We start from the raw sequence: 9660 nt of genomic DNA, 5'->3' as shown, positions 1-9660 counted from the left end.
GTATGAAGCAGTAAACAGACTTGGCAGTGACTTAGAGTTATTAATAGGTTTGCTGTGTCTGGACCCAGTGATATTCCCTGTAAACAGAAAGGCAAGTATGAAAAAAAAAAAATGAGTCTGGCAGGAGGTGGATGAGATGACAGTGAAATATAGTGAGGAAACAAGGAACACTGAATAAAGAAGGGAGTGGTGCTGGTGACAGGAGCTGAATGTTAGGTAGGAGTCACTCTGGTCATAGGACAAAAGGGGTTCTAGATATTATTTAGAGCAGGGGCTTTTTTTTTTTTTTCCTTTTTTTTTTCCTTTCCTTTTTTTTTTTTTTTTTTTTAACATGAAACAAATCACCTCTCTAAGGAAATCTTGCCGAGAGGCATAGTCAATGCACACGATTAAGGGTGACTGTTTATATATGAAGAGGACAGTTCCCTCCCATTGCCTCTCATGAGTGGACCATCCCTACACTGAAAATGAGGGTACTGAGGCTAGAGGTGCCAGCAACGTGCTCAAGTGATAGGCTAGATCAGTGACACAGCCTGGAAGGAAACACACTTCTCATTTCCTGACTCCTGAGCCAGGGCTCCTTATGATTCACAAGGGTGCTCTCAAGAAAGATCTCAGCTCTTGGGCAGGGAGGGAGTGGATGAGATTAAGGAATGTATAAAATGGCACTTCCATAGTCTCCTGTGGATGCTTCACATTTTCTGTAATGGGTTGGGGTGGAGCTGGTTGTGGTGTACAGTCAGAGTGACCTTTCATCATTTGCCAAGATGTCAAATGTCAATTTGGAGTTGTGCTGCTTGCAAAATTCCTAAAATAAGGCAGCCAGCTTTCCTGAAAAATCCCAATAATAGGGAGCATGTTTTCACTGTAACTTTTTTCCCTAGGTTGAAACAACTCTCCTGAAACACCACAAAAATCTGTTCTCTTTTCAAGTAGTGGAAACAGTGGTTAAGAATTTGAGCTGTGTGATCAAAATGCCAGCTTCATAGCATGCAGGTTATATAATCTTATGCAAGAGATTTAACATTCCAACATTTCAATTTATCTTCTTTAAAATGGGAATTTTATATGTACATAGTCCATATGGTATCATATGAGGTTTAAATGAGTCAATGTGTATCTTGGCATCTTGCCCAGCCAGCATAATTAGTGAACTTAAAAACTAATTATTGAATTGTCCCTATTGCATTCCAGAATCCTTAACTCCAATTAGGGAACAGAGAAAACTGAAAGGAATGATGAGGACTGATTCAAGTTTGAGTGGATTATATTGTGGCGTGGGTCTTTGCTGGATCATCATGCTTTGCGGTCTTCATTAATGAGCAACATATTACTCAGAGATTATAGTTTTAGATGTATTTCATTAATTTAATATTTATAAGTAGGGCACTGAATTACTAAAGAATCATCATAACATTTGAAAAGAGCAAAGAAAGAAGAAGCCACTTCATATTTAATTGGAGATAAAGCAGGATTATAGAGTATATTGGAATATACTTAGCACAGTAATTGGTAAATGGTAAAATCACAATGTAATGACCAGGGGAGAAGTATTGGTGTTTGAGGGCACTGATTCTGGAGTCAGAAAATATGGTCCACATTCTGGCTTCACCACTCACTTGCTGTACAACCGTGGCTATGTTGCCTCAAGCCTGTGAGAATCAGTTGCCTCATCTGTAAAAGAGTCAGTTATGGTGTTATTCTAGTGCCTGGAGTAGGTAGGTGCTGATAATAAATAATAACAGTAAAAGGGAGAAATGTATTTCACATGGAAACACCATTTAAAAAGAGAAGGAAAAAGCCTGGGGAGAACCTAGCACTAAAGAAGCAGCTCTCTTTTAAGCTCCTTATTTATCAGGTTATTAATAGTCAAATGCTGGATAATGAATAAATGAAAAGACACAAAAAACAAAACAATAAAAAAAAAACAAAAAAACATAGGTTCCCTGAGATCCTGGAAATACTTGAAGCCAAATAATCACTAGTTATAAATCATGTGCTGCTTTTCCAAGTCTTCTAACTCTTAGCTGGAGCTCATATCAGCAGCTGACACATGGAAAATCAAAACAATGTGACAGAATTCATTCTTTTGGGCATTACGAGGTATCCAGGGCTGCGGAAAATACTCTCTGCCGTGTTTCTAATCATGTATTTGCCACCGTTTTGGGAAACCTCCTCATTGTGATAACCATGGTTATGAGTCAGAGTCTGAGATCACCCATGCATTTTTTCCTTACCTCCTTGTCCCTTTTGGATGTCACTTTCTCTTCCGTCATTGCCCCCAAGTTGATTGTGGACTCCCTCTCTGAGAGCACTACCATCTCCCTGGAAGGCTGCATGGCCCAGCTCTAACTGAGCACTTCTTCAGTGGAGTGGGCATCATCCTCCTCACCGTGATGGCCCATGACCACTCCGTGGCTATCTGTAAGCCTCTTCACTATGTGACCATCATGAGGCCTCGGATGTGCTGCCTGTTGCTGGGAGGGGCCGGGGTGGCAGATTTTTCCATGCCATAGTACAGCTTCTCACTGTTGAAACTGGCCTGCATAGACACCCACACCCTGGGTCTCTTAGTCATCCTCAACAGCGGGGTGATGTGTGTGCCCATCTTCCTCATCCTCATCACTTCCTATGTGGTCATCCTCTGCTCCCTGATGTCCTGCAGCTCTGAAGGGGGGCATAAAGCCCTCGCCACCTGTGGCTCCCACCTCACTGTGTCGTCACGTTCTTTGTGCCTTGTGTGTTTTTGTATGTCAGGCCTGTGGCCACCTATCTCATAGACAAGGTGATGGCCGAGTCTGATTCCATCATCACACCCATGTCAAATCCCTTGATCTACACCCTTAGGAATATGGAGGTGAAAAATGCCATGAGAAAACTGTGGATGAAACAGGGGAGTTAGGTTGGCAAGTGACTGTCATGCTCAGAATGTCATGTGTTTCTGTTAAAGAGAACTCTGTTCTTTCAGAAATGTGGGGGTAATAAAATTATCCATTCCCCACTAACAACCAAAGAGAGTTCTTAAAAATATAAATCTGATTTTTGATTTATAGTGTTTATGGATTTAAGGATTATGATTATGATTAAGGATTATAATTTAAGGATTATGACACTCTTACTGCTTTCTATTCTTCTTTAGCTTCCCATTGCCTTCCTATTTTTTCACTTTTCCTATTTATTTTTTAATTATTACATGATGTTTCAGAAAATATCTCAATAGCTTAAATCAAAATGCAAATAAATGCAAATATTTTAAAAGAAATAACATGAGAAAGGAGAACTGATGGAAAAGTTCATTCCAAAAAAATGTCAAATTTCTTGCTGTTATTCCTATTTTTATTATTTTTATTTTTAATTCATTTCCATAAACATAATTCTAAATGGATTTTGATAGTTCTATCACAAACCTGGATAACAAACTCTCATTATTGGTATATCATTATCAGAACAAACTTCATTATCAGTAATGAGAAAATATAGCCATTTCTCAGCAGAACCACTTCCAGATAGAATGTTTTCTGATGGATTATTTTTTGTGAAAAAGTGAACTTTTTATAACCAAAGTTTAGTGTCATATTTAGATGTTTTTCTAGGACTCATTCTTAGTGACCCCCTGACTTTTGAAAGTGCAGTGTACACAGTTTTAAAATCTTAATGAACCATTTTATTTATTGTTTTTCGATTATTTAGAATCTCCTTGCCTTGTACTAGAATTTCCTGGTTAATCTTTCTACTTCCTTTAAATCTCCAATCACATCTTGAGTGCCTCACCTGACCCCTCAGTGTGCATCAGACATCCTGAGATTTGTCATCTGTCCTCAGGACTTCCCTGGGGGCTCAGACGGCAAAGCGTCTGCCTACAATGCGGGAGACCTGGGCTCCATCCCTGAGTCAGGAGGATCATCTGGAGAAGAAAATATCAACCCACCCCAGTACTCTTGCCTGGAAAATCCCATGGACAGAGGAGCATGGTAGGCTACAGTCCATGGGATTGCAAAGAGTCGGACACAACTGAGTGACTTCACTTCACTTCACTTCTTAGATTTGTGAAAGATTTTGCTTCTCTCTCTATCAAAACAAGCCTTCATCCTACTTAGGTGACTACTTCTCTCAAACTTCTGGTACGAGATGAAGTGCCATTACTTTAGAGAGCCTTTCTCTGTGACTTTATTAAATGCTTCTTACATTGTCACCATTATTCTCTATGTCAATGTTTTCATTTTCTTAGTAACAATGACCAAAAGCAAGTTTATTTTGTATAATTATCCTCTGACTTTTATTACTTTCCATACCGGTCTAGACTGGACAAGTCTGCAGGAAGGGATTTTTTAAAATTTTTTATTTATTTTTGACTGCTGAGTCTTCATTGCCTCATGGGTTTTTCTCTAGTAGCTGCGAGCAGGGGCTACCCTCTAGTTCCTATGCGTGGGCTTCCCATTGTGGTGACTTCTTTTGTTGCGGGGCATGGGGTCTACAGCTTGTGGGCTTCAGTGGATTCGGTTCACAGGCTCTAGAGCACAGGCTCAATAGTTGTGGTACCAGGGCTTGATTGCTCTGTGGCATGTGTGACCTTCGCAGATCAGGAACCCACATCTCCTGCATCAGTAGGTGGATTCTTTACCACTGAGATACTAAGGAAGCCCAGAAGGGATTTTTATTTATCCTTCCCATGGATTCATTTTTCAATAAATATCTGTTGTATGAATATAAAACGTAAGAACCTGTATTTTTCAAATAGCCCTATTCAGATGGTTGAGGCATAAAAAGAAACGAACAATAAAATTAAAAGTAACTGAAACAAAAGGGCAGAAAATGAACATGATAATAGAGTTAATGGAAATGGAAGGCTGTGATTATCTCATGGAAGGTACTTCATATTGGGCAGTCAGAAAAGGATTCTATTAGCATGTATCTTTTAAACTGATTAAAATTCTGTTTAGAAATTCTGAATTTAGAATTCTGATTAGAAAAAAGTTATGAGCCATATTAATATTGTAATACCAACAAGCTGAGTAGTTACAAAAATGGTCAGAAGAAAACAGTCATGTGAAGATTAATGAGATGAAGATTCTAGAGAAAGAAAACTCTAATTCAAGAAATATCATGGTGTTTTTAAGGAAATGTAAAATAACAGAGTGAATGGAACATAGTGATCCAGGCAGAGAGAGGCCAGAAGCAAGATCAAACATATATGAGGGACTTAGATCATGTATGCAATGCTGACAGCTCTGAGGTTTTATTCAAGCATGGGTAAATAATTCCCCAGTATATTAAATTTGAATAAACAACAAGAAAAAAGAATGAAAGTTATATTTGGATTATGTCTTGTTTACTTAAGATGACACCACCTTAATGGGAGAAGTAAAGACATTATTTTCTTGGGCTCCAGAATCACTGTAGATGGTGACTGTAGCCATGAAATTAAAAGATGCTTGTTCCTTGGAAGGAAAGCTATGACAAACCTAGAGAGTGTATTAAAAATCAGAGATGTCTCTTTGATGACAAAGGTCTGTGTAATCAAAGCTATGGTTTATCTTGTAGTCATGTTTGGATGTGAGGGTTGGACCATAAAAGTTGACTGCCAAAAATTTGATGCTTTTGAACTGTGGTGTTGGAGAAAACCCTTGAGTTCCTGGGAAGGCAAAGAGATCAAAGCAGTCAATCCTAAAGGAAATCAACTCTGAATATTCATTGGAAGGACTAATGTTGAAGCTGAAACTCCAATGCTTTGGGCACCTGAAGCAAAGAGCTGACTCATTGGAAAAGACCTTTATGCTGGGAAAAATTGGGGGCAGGAGGAGAAGGGGGTGACAGAGAATGAAATGGTTGAATGGCATCATCAACTCAATGGACATGACTTAGAGCAAACTCTGGGAGATAGTAAAGGACAAGGAAGCCTGACATTGGGTTACAAAGAGTTGGACAGAACTGAGCAACTCAAGAACAACTCAAGAACCAGTAACACTTAATGTAATCTTTTTATAAAACCAGAGGCTTCCCTGGCAGCTCAACTGGTAAGGAATCTGCCTGCAATGTAGGAGACCCCAGTTCAATTCCTGAGTTGGGAAGATCCCCTGGAGAAGGGATAAGCTACCCACTCCAATATTTTTGGGCTTCCCTGGTGGCTCAGCTGGTAAAGAACCAGCCTACAATGCAATCCTTAGGTTGGGGAGATCCCCTGGAGGAGGGCATGGCAACCCACTCCAGTATTCTTCTTAGAAAATATGCATGAACGGAGGAGCCTGGAGTCAATGCGGTCACAAAGAGTCAGACATGACTGAACAACTAAGCACAGCACAGCATAGGAGCAAATGGAAATGTTTTAAAAACAGAACTTTAGACATTAAATTAGAAAAATGGGGACTGCTTATTTGGGGGGAGTATATAACAAGTTTACAACTTGTGAATATGATATTAAAAGCTCTGACAGATGTCATTTTTGGTCTTAAATATTTTTTTTCCTGTCACTACTTTTTATATTAAAGCTATTGGGGATCTTAGGTGCAACATAATAACATTTTGTCTTCACTTGACAGAAATGCTTCCCTTAAAACAATGCTTAAGTATTAAATGATACCTAAATATCACAAAATAATATTCTTGGTGCCAATTTGAATTGGAATTATAAGTTCAGGTTCTAAAATAGTGTGACAGTACTTTATCATGAGATTATAGAGTGGTTGCGGCAGTGGGAGTGGTGAGTGAACATTATCTATATATTAAGCTATATTCAAATACACACTGTTTAAATAACTTCATATAAAATAAAATCCAATTTTGAGAAGTGCTAAGCTTTCAATTTCAGGTTCTTCCCAGAATACTGAAACTTGAGTTTTCAGATGTCATGGGGAAGCAAAAGAAAAAAAAAAAAGCTTCTTTCCTGTACACAAATGAATATAACAGAGAAGACTTAATGGTATGGGAAGAGCCTGAAATTTCATTATTTCCTGCAAATGTTCATATTCCCGACAGTGATTCTCAAAATACAAGGGAGATGAAGCTTCTTCTCTCCTACGTGGACAGAATGACCACTTCCTTTCACTTGCCCTCTCTTTATAAAGCACCGCTTTCTGTCCTGTCTCCTGCCCTTCACCTTCCCTTCTGCACGTTCTTGCTGCCAAACTCTTATTTCCTCTTCCCTCCCCTTTGTGAAGAACAATGTGAAAGACTCTGAAGGGCAATTGACTGACTGGCTGTTATTTCCTATTAAGCCAAATATAAGACTCTTCATCTTCTTAACTATTCAAGATTTTTTAAGAGGTTTTTCAGTGACAGTCTAGGTTTTCACTGATAGTTCCAACTTTTATAGGAGTTTGAGGGTCATCAGTGTAGACACACTAGTGAGGTGGATTCAGCACTGATTTCCAGAGTAGCCTTTTCTCAGAGAATCTTCTCTAACTGTTAGGTTGTCAAGACAGCAACCTTGATTCTGTAAAGTTCCAGTCCCTTATGGATAAGCTCGTATGACCACATTCATAGGAATTAGAATACAATCTAGAAAAATAATCAATATGTACACACACACACACACACACACACACACACACATTCTGCCATTAATCCATTTCTCTCTGAAGAAATGTTTGTACAGGAAACTAAATTATCATATGATTATGGTCTGATGTTGATAGAATTAAAGTAAGAGTAATCAGAGGTTGTTCAAAATTTATTTTCTAATGCAATCCTCTCAGAATAAAGATACTGTGTATCTCTGTCTTTATATCCATGTATTTCTTTACTCTTGCTTCTGGACAAAAATATGCTATCTCTTCTATCCATAAAGAAAAACTAAATCATTAAGGAAATATAGACAAGGATTTCTGTATATACACTTATCAACTAAAGTCATGCTTTGCTACACCATAACATTTTCATGGCATTTTTCACTTCTTCATTCCTTAGTGAATAGATCAGTGGATTAAGTAAGGGTGTCCCAATTGTATAAAATAAAGCAACCATCTTGTCTTTTGGAAATGTGGTTGGTGGGCATGTGTATATGAATATATATGGACCAAAAAATATGACAACCACAATGAAGTTGGAGGTGCATATAGAAAGGACTTTTCACCTTCCTTCTGCATGAAACTCACCATGTATATGGCCACACTATTAGAAACAACAAGCAAATTTATCACAGAAATGGCCATGCAGGCAAGTTTCAACAAGGGCTGCAAGTCACAGAAATAGTGGTCAATCACATTGGGGCCACAGAAGGGCAACCTCAAAGCCAGGAAAATCTGTGCTGAAGAGTGAATACAAGACCCCACCCAGGCTAGAATCACCAGTATACCACAAAGGTGCCGGCTCATGATGGCTGTATATTGCAAGGGTTTACAGATGGCTATGTAGCGATCAAAGGCCATAAGGATGAGCACAAAGATCTCCATGCATCCAAAGAAATGGGCTGCAAAGATCTGGGTCATGCACTCATTGTAAGAAATGGTTTTCTCCTGAGAAAGGGCATCCACAATTAACCTGGGGGCTGTGGTTATAGAGAAGCAGGCATAAGCAAAAGACAAATAGAACAGGAAGAAATACATGGGACTCCCATGCCCTGCTTGTCTTAATAATCACTACAATAAGAAAGTTCCCCAATAGTGTTGCAAGGTATAGGACCAAGAAGACCCCAAATATTGCTTTCTGCTTTCCTACATCCTGTGTCAAGCCAAAGAAAATGAATTCAGTCACACTCTTATTCACTGACATGGTAGTGATTGTAGATAAGGTGTAGTTGACAAAGGTTTAAAGGTTTAATCTGCAGAAAGAAGAAAAGAATAGACATCTCGGGAAGATAAGTGGACTGAATTCTAAAGTCCTAGTTTCTGTTTCATGCTCTGTTAATTCCAAATGCCTTTAATCTGATATGAATCTCTGGAAATCTGCACATGTCCAAATCTCACCCAGATCTATCCATGATTCAGAAGTTAGCAGCCTTGGATCAAATTTGGATAAAAGTTTTTTGAATTTTGAGAATACAGAATGAAGGGCCTTTAAAATTTTTTATTCCAACCAAGATTGCGAATTCCAGAACTAGTACTTTCCTTGGGCAAATGACTTTTACACTTCAAAATTTAGCCTTCAGATGAGAGATGGAGTGTAAATACTTGCCATATCTTATTCTGAGTTTTCTTAAAAATTTAAAGACGATTTTGTATCCACATAGACATCAATATAAACATGTATATTCCAGGCATTATGTATGTTTTCTGTGTTCTCTAATATCTAAATAGTATTATTTCAATATTAAGTGCTAGTATTATTAGAGTCCCTGCTGAAGAAACCTTTCTTAGTTTGGTTCATTTTTGTGTCTATTATACCTGACTTCACTGGAATCTTGGTTGAAATATGCTCTGACAATTTTTACCTATGCCTCTTTTGTTCAGGATGTCAGTTTCACTGATGGTCATAATATAACAAATGTGTGGATAATACACTAAGGTTTATATAATTTGGGAAAATACTATTTACTCTCTTGATTATACTCATGAACTTACCTTGTTAAAGTACTGAGCCTTTCTGCCTATGGATTTGACTTGTAAAATTTCCAATATATGTATAATCTAATATATAATCTTACTAACATATGTCTCTTTCTACTCTAAATTTTCCAGAATATTTTCCTAAAGATATTGTTTGAAAAAAATCCTGCAATTCCAATAT

The 9660-nt window shown here is 38.1% G+C and overlaps 2 pseudogenes; one reads left to right on the top strand and one right to left on the bottom strand.

Annotated features, from left to right (window-relative positions):
* Window positions 1-2053: 2053 nt before the first annotated feature.
* LOC122423212 lies at window positions 2054-2902 on the top strand (annotated as a pseudogene).
* Window positions 2903-7845: 4943 nt separating this feature from the next.
* LOC122424065 lies at window positions 7846-8706 on the bottom strand (annotated as a pseudogene).
* Window positions 8707-9660: the final 954 nt, after the last annotated feature.

The sequence above is a fragment of the Cervus canadensis genome, chromosome 21 (assembly GCF_019320065.1).
Source record: "Cervus canadensis isolate Bull #8, Minnesota chromosome 21, ASM1932006v1, whole genome shotgun sequence".
NCBI classification, from domain to species: Eukaryota; Metazoa; Chordata; class Mammalia; order Artiodactyla; family Cervidae; genus Cervus; species Cervus canadensis.
The sequence above is the reverse complement of the archived record's forward strand: the minus strand, read 5'-3'. Positions and strand labels throughout refer to the sequence as shown.